The sequence below is a fragment of the Theropithecus gelada genome, chromosome 5 (assembly GCF_003255815.1).
Source record: "Theropithecus gelada isolate Dixy chromosome 5, Tgel_1.0, whole genome shotgun sequence".
NCBI lineage: Eukaryota > Metazoa > Chordata > Mammalia > Primates > Cercopithecidae > Theropithecus > Theropithecus gelada.
The window spans coordinates 15,254,466-15,263,988 of NC_037672.1; the positions used below are offsets into that span (position 1 = coordinate 15,254,466).

The 9,523-nt window shown below is 39.2% G+C and overlaps 1 pseudogene; it reads right to left on the bottom strand.

Moving 5' to 3' along the window:
• Positions 1 to 6,950: 6,950 nt before the first annotated feature.
• LOC112625242 lies at positions 6,951 to 7,744 on the bottom strand (annotated as a pseudogene).
• Between the last annotated feature and the right edge of the window lie 1,779 nt (positions 7,745 to 9,523).

Here is a 9,523-nt window from a genome sequence, read left to right on the forward strand (position 1 = left end):
GAACCTATCCTTCATTTAGGTTTACCCACTGTTAACATTTGTGCCACACTTTTGCTTTTTCTTCCTCTCTACCACAAATGTGCTCACATTCTTATTCCTTTCACTATTCTTATTTTTATCTTTTGCTGAACCATTTGTGGAGATCTGACATTTCACTCCAAATATTTCAGTGTCACTACCTTAAAGAAAGTGACATTTTCCAATATAATCACAATGCAATTATCGAACTCAGGAAGTTTACATTTATTAAAACTGATATCCAATATATAGTCTGCATTCAAATGTTGTTAATTGTCCCAATGCTGCCTTTTCAGCTATCATTTTTCTCCCTAATCCAGAATCCAATTCAGGATCATGCATTGCATGTAGTCATTATGTCTATTTGGCCTTCTTCCTCTTTCTCTCTTTTTTTTTTAAATGATATTGACATTTTTGAAGGGTACAGTCTGTTGTTTTGTAGAATGTCTGTTAATTTGGGTTTTTCTGGCTGTTTCCTCTTGGTTTGATTTGGGTTATGTATTCCCAAGTCTTTGACAAATCCCTTGAATTTCCAACCTGTGTCTCAAATCCCTGACAACATTGAATCTGTAATTTCATTTGCTAAAGTAGGCCTGAGATGGTAATTCTATTCTCTTTGGTTGGATAAGTGACTTTGTAACTACAGGAAAGGATAAAATATAAGCATAGAGATGATAAAAAATAAATTTGGTGTTTAAACCTTCATGTAAATTGTGATTATACAAGTGTAATTAAAACTTTTGTATTCACTGTGTTGTTTGGATAAACTTGGTAGGATGTTTGAAACATTTAAGGTATAATGACATTCTAGAGAATCTGGCTTAAGATTTTAATTTAAATTGTAAGATGGTTTTATTTAATTACATTTGCTTAAAGCTTAAGAGAATTGAAGTTACTAAATTTATATATTGCTTTTGAAGATATTGAAATACTTACCTGTATCTGATCTACTAATTTGATAAATTGATATTTATTAAAGTTGGAAGAGTTAGCTTGAGAAAATAAAATATATTCAATTTATGATCATAGTTTGACACGTTTAAAGAAATTTAATTAAGTTTTACGTAGTATGAGAGATTTTAATTTGTTGTTTATAAGCTTTTATGACTTTAATTTGATCTGTCTGAAAAAATTTGTTGAAGTTTGAAAACAATGCTTAGGAAAAATTAATCTGTGAAATTTATGATATAAATGAGCAGAAATTAAAGAATGAGAATGTTTTTAATTTTCACTCCCAATTGTTAAATTTATAAGCAAATATACTGGACTTGAAAGTTGAATTTAAAGGCTAAAGGAATTACACATTTTAAAATTTAAAAAAAGTAAGTAAATTACTATCAATAAAAACCCAAGTCATGGTAAATTTTGCTTTTTTCTGTACACCAATCCTCCTTTGGACATTAAAAAAAACCAATTGATAAGTTCTGGGTACACAGTTCCTGATATGATTATTAAGTTATAGAAAAGATAGACAGATGGACATAAAATCATGATACAAAATTCTTAGTGCAATGGAAGAGGCAGACCCAGTGGGTTGGAGAAGGCACCTATCTGATCTCAGGGTGGAATAGGATCAGAGAATGGTCCAGGGGTGAACAGGAATTTATCAGCCAAAGAGGAATGGAATGGCTTTCCCAGCATGAGTTGGAGAATTGAAACAGTGCTAGGGAGAGGGAGGTATGGAAGGCAAGAGATGTTGTGCTTGACAAGATCTAATCAGGTCTCACACTGTATACAGTTGTGAGAAAATTTTTCAAGTGATTTATTTATTTATTGAGTGCCCACTGTGTGCCAGCATCTCTGTTTCTCTTTCAGGGCAAAGACATGGAAGATGCAGGCCCTCGCTGTATAGTAGCTGTATCAGTCTTCTTGGGCTGCCCCAGTGATTCTCTGGTCTTGGATTTTTCTGGTTGTCTGGCTGAACAGCTTAAACAACAGAAGTTCTTACAGTTCTGGAGGCTGGAAGCCCAAGATCAAGGTATACCAACAAGGTTGATTTTTAGATCAAGGTGCCAACAAAGGTTGGCCTCTCTCCTTGGGTTGCTGATGGCAACCGTCTCACTGTGTTCTCATATGGTCTTACCCCTGTGCACATGCAGAAAGAGAACGAGAGAGAGAGCGTGCAAGTGAGCTCTGGAGCCTCCTCCTCTTCTGAAAAGGATACCAACTCTATTGATTTAAGGCCTTACTCTAATAACCTAATTTAACCTTAATTACCTCCCTAAAGGTCCTATCTCAAAATACAGAACCTATGAATTTTGAGGGCATACAGTTAAATCCATAACATTAGCATTCATTATATTGTACTCAAGTGAGTCAGTTTATCGATATGTCTACATGACAAGGCTGACAGTGCCATCAGAATTGGAGTACAGACTTACATTTTTTTTTTGTATCTCCAACACTTGGCATGAAGCCTAAAACACAGGAAGCACTCGATGTGAGTAAGCACTAGAACCTAAAACACAGGAAACACTAGAAGCCTATTATGTGAGTAAAAGAAATTACTAAATGAATAAATGATGGCAAGTAAACCCAGCATGACAATTCAGTATGATATGGTTTAAACTTTTATTTAACAACATTATCTGGGGCCCATTGTCTGCCATGTTTTCTAGAACCTTTGAAATATCAGTGAAGAAAACCACTAAAACTCTCTGTGGTTTAGGTAAAATTCCCTAGAAGTTGCTGAAACAGGTATCTTTGTTCAAGTAATTTTTTCCAGGAAATGGTCATAGGAGTGGGAAATGAAGGAAGCAGAATAAGGAGGGCATAAAAGCTAAGTAAGAATGGGGCTGCATCTGGTGGTTAGCCTTAGTTTGTTCTTATAGGGAAGCTGTGAAGCACAAATAACATAGCAGAGTTAGTCCTACCTTGAGTCTAGGGGTGCTTAGTCTTTTGTACACCCATGTCAGTCAGTCATTAGCTGAGGTCTTTCCTCCAGAGGATATAGGATATAGTTCCACAGGACGATGGTTGTTGTACTTGCCCATTTATAGGATGTAGAACTATCAAGATATTCTGACAGATCACCTTTATGCCAACCATTTTTTTTGGCCCCATTATGAAGCAGCAGTTCTATATCCTCATGTGGACCATGGTCTATTATCCCTGCTGTTACATAGTGTTTGCTTTCTGTGACTACTGATCTATTTGCATTAGGATGCCCAATGACCATGTAGCACTCTCAACTGCATCCCTTGGTGGAAACACCTCCTTCTCTGGAGACTAGGATTTCTGTAGCTATAGTGTATAAAGATACAGACAAAGGACACACAAATTTCCTAAGCAGCTCATGCTACTCCCGTCCCTATTTCTCTCACCCATGTTCTATCTATTGGGTACACGTCACCATATAATGACCATTGGTTTACAGTATATACCCCATCATAAATTACAGCACCCCATCTTCAGAAGGATGTCATCTTCAATCTGACCCCTCAGCTGTATGTTCAAAAGGTTGTTTCATCACTCTATCAGGCCAATAGCTTCTGGATGGTTTGCTGTATGGCAGGACTGATGGATTCCACAGTTATGTGCTCATTACCATTTTCAAGATGTCCAGACATTCACAGTCCTTTTGGATTTTAGCATGACAGAGAATGGAAAAAATTAACAAAGTTCCACAGCAACTCTGAATTTGTACCATTATTTGTAACATGAGAATGCAAACTGCTTCTGATCTTCCTCTTATGTGGGTATGGAAAAGAACACATTCATTAGATCAATAGCCACATATGATATATTTCAAGCTGTGTTAATCTCCTTTAGTAAAGACACCATATCTGGCACAGCAGCTACAAATGAGACTACACTTGGCTAAGTTTGTGATAGTCCATTAACATCTATCATAATGCATCCCGTTTTTGCCTTAGTGAATAAATGGGATATGACAGAGTCTATTACTCCTGCATTACTTGAGTATTTGAAGGTGGCATTAATATCTGTCGTATACTCCAGGATGGAATCTTGGTTTTGATTTACTATCTTGGAGCAGGGAGTAGTTTCAGGGACTTCCCCTGGGCCTTTCCTACTACCATAGCTCTTATTCTCCATGCCAGTATGGGAGTTCTGTCAGCTGCTGAGTATGAAATCGTTGTTTATGCCTTTAGGAATCAGGGAAATAGCAATGGATAAGAATGAATCCACTGTGAAATGGACCTGGGCCAGGATTTCATTTATTGTTTGAACCCCCATAGGCACTCTCAGGGGCAATATTGGTACTTTGGGTTCCTGGGTAGTAGTGCCTACTCAGTTCTGTGTCCTACAGCCTTTGAAGGATTTGGGTATTCCCCTTTCTGCGGTGTACAGTTATTTGAATACATAGCCATAATTCTTTTCTTTTCATTGTTGCTATTTTTTGCTTGTTGGGAAGAACTGGGAAAGCACTACTATGCTCACTGGCTGTTGTGTTGTAGGATTCTTTTGTTTTCCGTGGGAATATGATCTTTCTTTAGTTGATGTGCTCTGGATCTGAGAACTCCTCAGGGTCGTAAACTGGGCAGTCAAGACTTTCTACCATTTGAGACCAGCCTGGGCAACAGAGCAAGACCTTGTCTCTACTAAAAATTAATAAAAGGAATCAGACAGGTGTTGTGTTGCGAGCCTGCAGTCCCGGCTACTTGGGAGGCTGAGACAAGAGGATCCCTTGAGCCTAGCGGTTCAAGGCTGCAGTGAGCTGTGATTAGACCACTGCACTCCAGGTGGGAAATAGAGCAAGATCGTGTTTCGGAAAAAAAAAAAAAAAAAAGAGACTTTTTACAGAGGCAGCAGACCTTAGTCTCTTGATCATCCATTCTCTGTGAACTTTTTTTTTTTTTTTTTTTTTTTGGAGACAGGGTCTTGCTCTGTCACCCAGGCTGGAGTACAATGGGGTGATCATGACTCACTTCAGCCTCAAACTCCTGGGCTCAAGATCCTCCTGCTTCAGCCTCCTAGGTAGCTGGGACTACAGGCACATACCACTACACCTGACTAATCTTTGTATTTTTTATAGAGATACAGTTTCACCATGTTGCCCAGGCTGGTCTGGAGCTCCTGGACTCATGTGATCTGCCCGTCACAGCCTCCCAAAGTGCTAGGATTACAGGCATGAGCCACTGCACCTGACTGTCATTCTCTGAACATTTTTGGTGATGTATTTTAAGCAGTACACTTTCTGGTTGCCCATCTATTTTGCACCTAAAAATACTATGTTCTGTGAGCCATTGCCACGATCCCTATGGGACAGATGCCTCTGGCTGCCATTTCAGTCTTGCTGTCTATCACAGTAACTGGCTTCACATTATTCTTTTTCTGACTGTTAAGGGCTGTCTCCTGGCCTCTTCTATTCCAGAGTCTTATCCTCATTGCTATTAGGGAGCCCACTTCTGTAACAACTTCTCCTATCATCACTCCTGACCTACAGAGGACAATTACTGCTCAGTTTTGCACTGCCTGTGACTCTCTCACCAGAGCCCTCTATTGTTTTTTGTTAATAAAATGTCCTCTGAGTCATCTTTTTTTTTTTTTTTAATTTGGCTACATTTTTATTTGAGCATGGTCATTTTCAAAAGAAATTACAAATTAAAAATTCAATAATACTTTTACAAAGACAATTCAGAAAGATTGTTTGCATGGTATCATACATTGTATTTAACTGTCCCTCTTTTTAGCTAAAAAACAAGATAAAGAAAGTGGAATTTTCAGTGGAAAATACAGTGTTTTTGTAAGATCGTATCAAAAGTTCCCAAATTTGGAACTTCCAGTAATTGGAAAAAAACAAAAACAAAATAATAAAATTGAAAAATCCCATCTCACAATTAATGTTCCAAAACACAATAAATGCTCTTCTCTTTACATAAAATTTGCCCAAATGATCAATATCATGTTCCTTTTTTACTAAAATATAGCTGTATACTGAAGAACTATAATACTATGCACTATAGTATGAAATAAATAAAACTAGGAAATATAAAATGAGCCACACAGATAAAATGTTATTTGACCTAAAATTAAATGAATGCAAAAAAAATTTTTGGTTGTTGCAAAAACAGTTTGGTGTAATACTGACAAAATTAATGAACAAAAAAGTACAGAAAATAATTGCACAAACATATGTAAACTAAGGAACTGCTGCCTATTCTTCAAATACTGACATGGGTGCTTCAAAGAACAGGGTGAGCTTAACACTGAAGCTGGTGCAAAGGTAACTCATGTTACCCTCTTAATACTGTACAAGGATGGCACTGGCAGAAACACAGAGTAAAAGGTTTGCCTATAAGGCTTTTAAAACCACCTTACAAAGGCTTTATTTCTCATCTTACTTTTTCCTTTACATCCAGGTCACTTTAAAACTTCAGTATCTTAAATTCACACATGCAACACTTCAAGTTCCTTAACAGAAAAAAAAAAAAAAAAAATTGAGGCCTAAAATTGTTTGGTTACTTAAGCTGGGAAAAAAAAGGGGGGGGGGGAATTGATGAATAACAAAAGGAAAGTACAGAGAAATCATAATACTGATGCATTGTAGTGCGAGCAAATTAAAAAGGAATAACAATAATGATGTATGGTAGTGCTGGCACCTTTTAAAAATGTACTTATGTAAATTAGACATCGTTTTTTAAAGTTTGTAGTGATACTTAAGTAGGGTGCAATTTTTACAATTTTCTATTGTGCTTAAAGTATAAATGCTATTAAACACAGGAATTTGTCTCTGAACCACACAGGTTTTAGGCCTTAACACGGTACAAAATTTTTGCATAATGCAGTTTTTAACAATACCCAGCTTCAACTCTGTCTACATCTGTCTTGGCTGAACCGCCCCTTCTGTCCCTCTCCACAGCTTCCTGGAAGCGTCAGGCACGTGCATGAACAGCTTAACACAGCAGTGTTTTCAAGCAGGTAACAATACTACTGAAAAAAAAAAAAAAGGAAGCTTCAAATGCAGTAGTTTATTCCATGCCATCTTCCATATTGTCCTCCTCGTGGTCTGATTTGGTTTCCATTTCCCCATCCTCCGAACTACCGTACCTGGAGTGATCTCCAGTTTCTTCTTCATCTTGTATCGTTTAGGGATCCGTATCCATACTTTTATTTTCACTTTCTTCCTCTTCCGCCTGGAACCCCTGGTCGCCATCTTGTCTGCCCAGCTTCCGGTAGCCATCCTCGCCCTCTTTCTCGCGCTCTTTCTGGCTCTCGCCATCCCTCGCCATACTCGCCCGCTCCTCCGAGTCCGAGTACCCTGGAGGGGTAATGCTCTGCAAGTAAGCCCGGTTCATTAGCAGCTCGGTGGGTTCCCAGTGCCCTGTCTCGCGTGCCTTGCGCCCCGCCGCTTGCCGCTCCTCCGCCTCCCGCTTGCGGTAGGAATACCTGCGATTCCTGTGCTGCGAGTACCAGCCCGAGTGTGAGAAGCGCTTGCCACGTTTATCACACTTATAGGGCTTCTCCCCCGAGGGAAGCCTTGAATGCGCGATAAGGCGGTGCTTGTGTATAAACGCTTTCTTACAAATCTGACACTGATGTGGTCTGTGTGTTCGTATTTATGTCGCAGAAGGGAACTGCTTTTCTGGAATTTCTTGCACATAAGTCACATGCATACGGGCCACTCTGTCTTCTTGATCTTCTTGCGAGACAGACAGGAGTCGGAGTGTGTCATAACATCGAGGCCTGACATGTAGTCTTGTGCTTCATCAAGCAGTTCTCCCTGAAATCCTTGTTTCCGTTGGTACTTTCTCCTTTGTTGCATATCAGCAAAGGTAGTTGCTCCAGTTGGGCAGGTGTAGGCTATATGTGGTAGCAAGCTCATTTAATCCAGGGCTGGGTATGGTCGTAGCCCAGGAATACTGGTCTAAACTGGTGGCATGAAAGTAGGAGGGGGGAAATGCGCTTTGAGGTGGAAGAGCTGTGTATAAAGATTTGGCACTAAAAGGGTTCATCCCGAACACTGGGTTAGTGCTCTTGTCCAGATTATTTGAATTTGAAAACTTCTTGAAAAAGTCAAGTTCAGAGGTTCATCTGAGTTTTCAGATGAGGAATAAACACTGTTATGGTCTAAACTGATGAGCCATCTTAAGAACATGTGTAGTTGGTACATTTTCTGTTCTCCTATGATAGACATGTTCTAGCATCCCTGCTTCTCTGAGGCTCAGGATTCCTTCCTCCAGAGTTTTCCATGGCTGCTCTGGTCTCTCCTTTCTACAAGATGGACCACAACATTTCCCAAGCTCTCAAGAGTTACTCCAGTAATGTGTTAGAACAATCACATAGTGTCCTTGCCAGATGTTAAACATTGTGTTACAGAGGAATGCCTCATGTTGAAAACATGTTCCCACGTGCTCAGGATCCACCAATCTGAGTTCCTGACAATACATGTTAGCACATGGTCCTACAGCTCCTTTGGCAAATCATTCCTTTCTTTGCTTAGCAGGATTGCCACTTCTCTTGTCATTTCTGGCTGAGGTTTGTCTCTACTTCCAGGTCTGGTGGCCAGTAGGAAAGGAGGAAAGAGATTCTGATGAAGGCAACTATTACATTGTAAAGCACCTGCTTCATTTTAGGTCTCTACATAGTTTTCAGGCAAGAAGTTCTCTACCTTCCAAAAAGAGAGTGGGACACTTCTATAGGTTCAGAGGGTTCAAAGGAATCTGGATGTCACTCTTCAAATACGTCTATCTGGATATCCCTATCCCAAATCTTAGGGTTCTACTACTTTGTATCAGGGCCCTGACTTTTTCACTGTATACTTAACATAGGCTGGAAATTCAAGATTCTCTTAAATTCTACAATTCTTTAAAAATTCTGCGATTCTTAAAATGAGATCTGGTGCCTAATCTCAAGCGATGTCTGCCTGCTGGCTGTAGGAGATAAAAGTTTTTAAACGCTGCCAAAAATACCCTATGACTCTCTGCTTTAACATGTTGAATAATAGATCCAAGCCTGTCATTTTTTTTCTTTTTAATAAAACAATGCTGCTTGGAAACAGCTACCAGTTGCAGTTCTTATTATTTATTCTACATTTCTCAAGTGTCAAAGATACTGCATCAGCTAGTACACCTCCTTCCAATTGTGTCTCATCTTAGTCCAACAAAAGTAGAAGTCTTAGCAATTACAATGCTTGAATATGCCAGGGACAATCTATAATCCAGCTAAGACTAGTAGTGGGATTCTTATTGCCATTCAGTCAGCAAGTGACATAACTTGAAAAAGCCCATCCTTAGAGCCTCCTAGGACTACTCCACTTTGGGTACCAGTTGTCTTAGGCCGGCGTCCCTAAAAACAAAGTACCCATCCAAAGATGGGTATTGGTACTCAAGTGGTTTATTGGGAAAATGCTTTTCAGAGCAGGTGAAGTGAGGAAAGAATGATAAAGCGGAAGAAAAGCTAAGCAAGGATGTAGCTTCAGAGGACAACTAGTTTCAGTGTGATCTCAAAGTGAGTTTTGGAAAACAATTTGTACTACAAAGTTAACCCCACCTCAAGACAGTGGGCTAGCTATTGTTAGTCATTGGCTGTGGTCTGCCTCCTA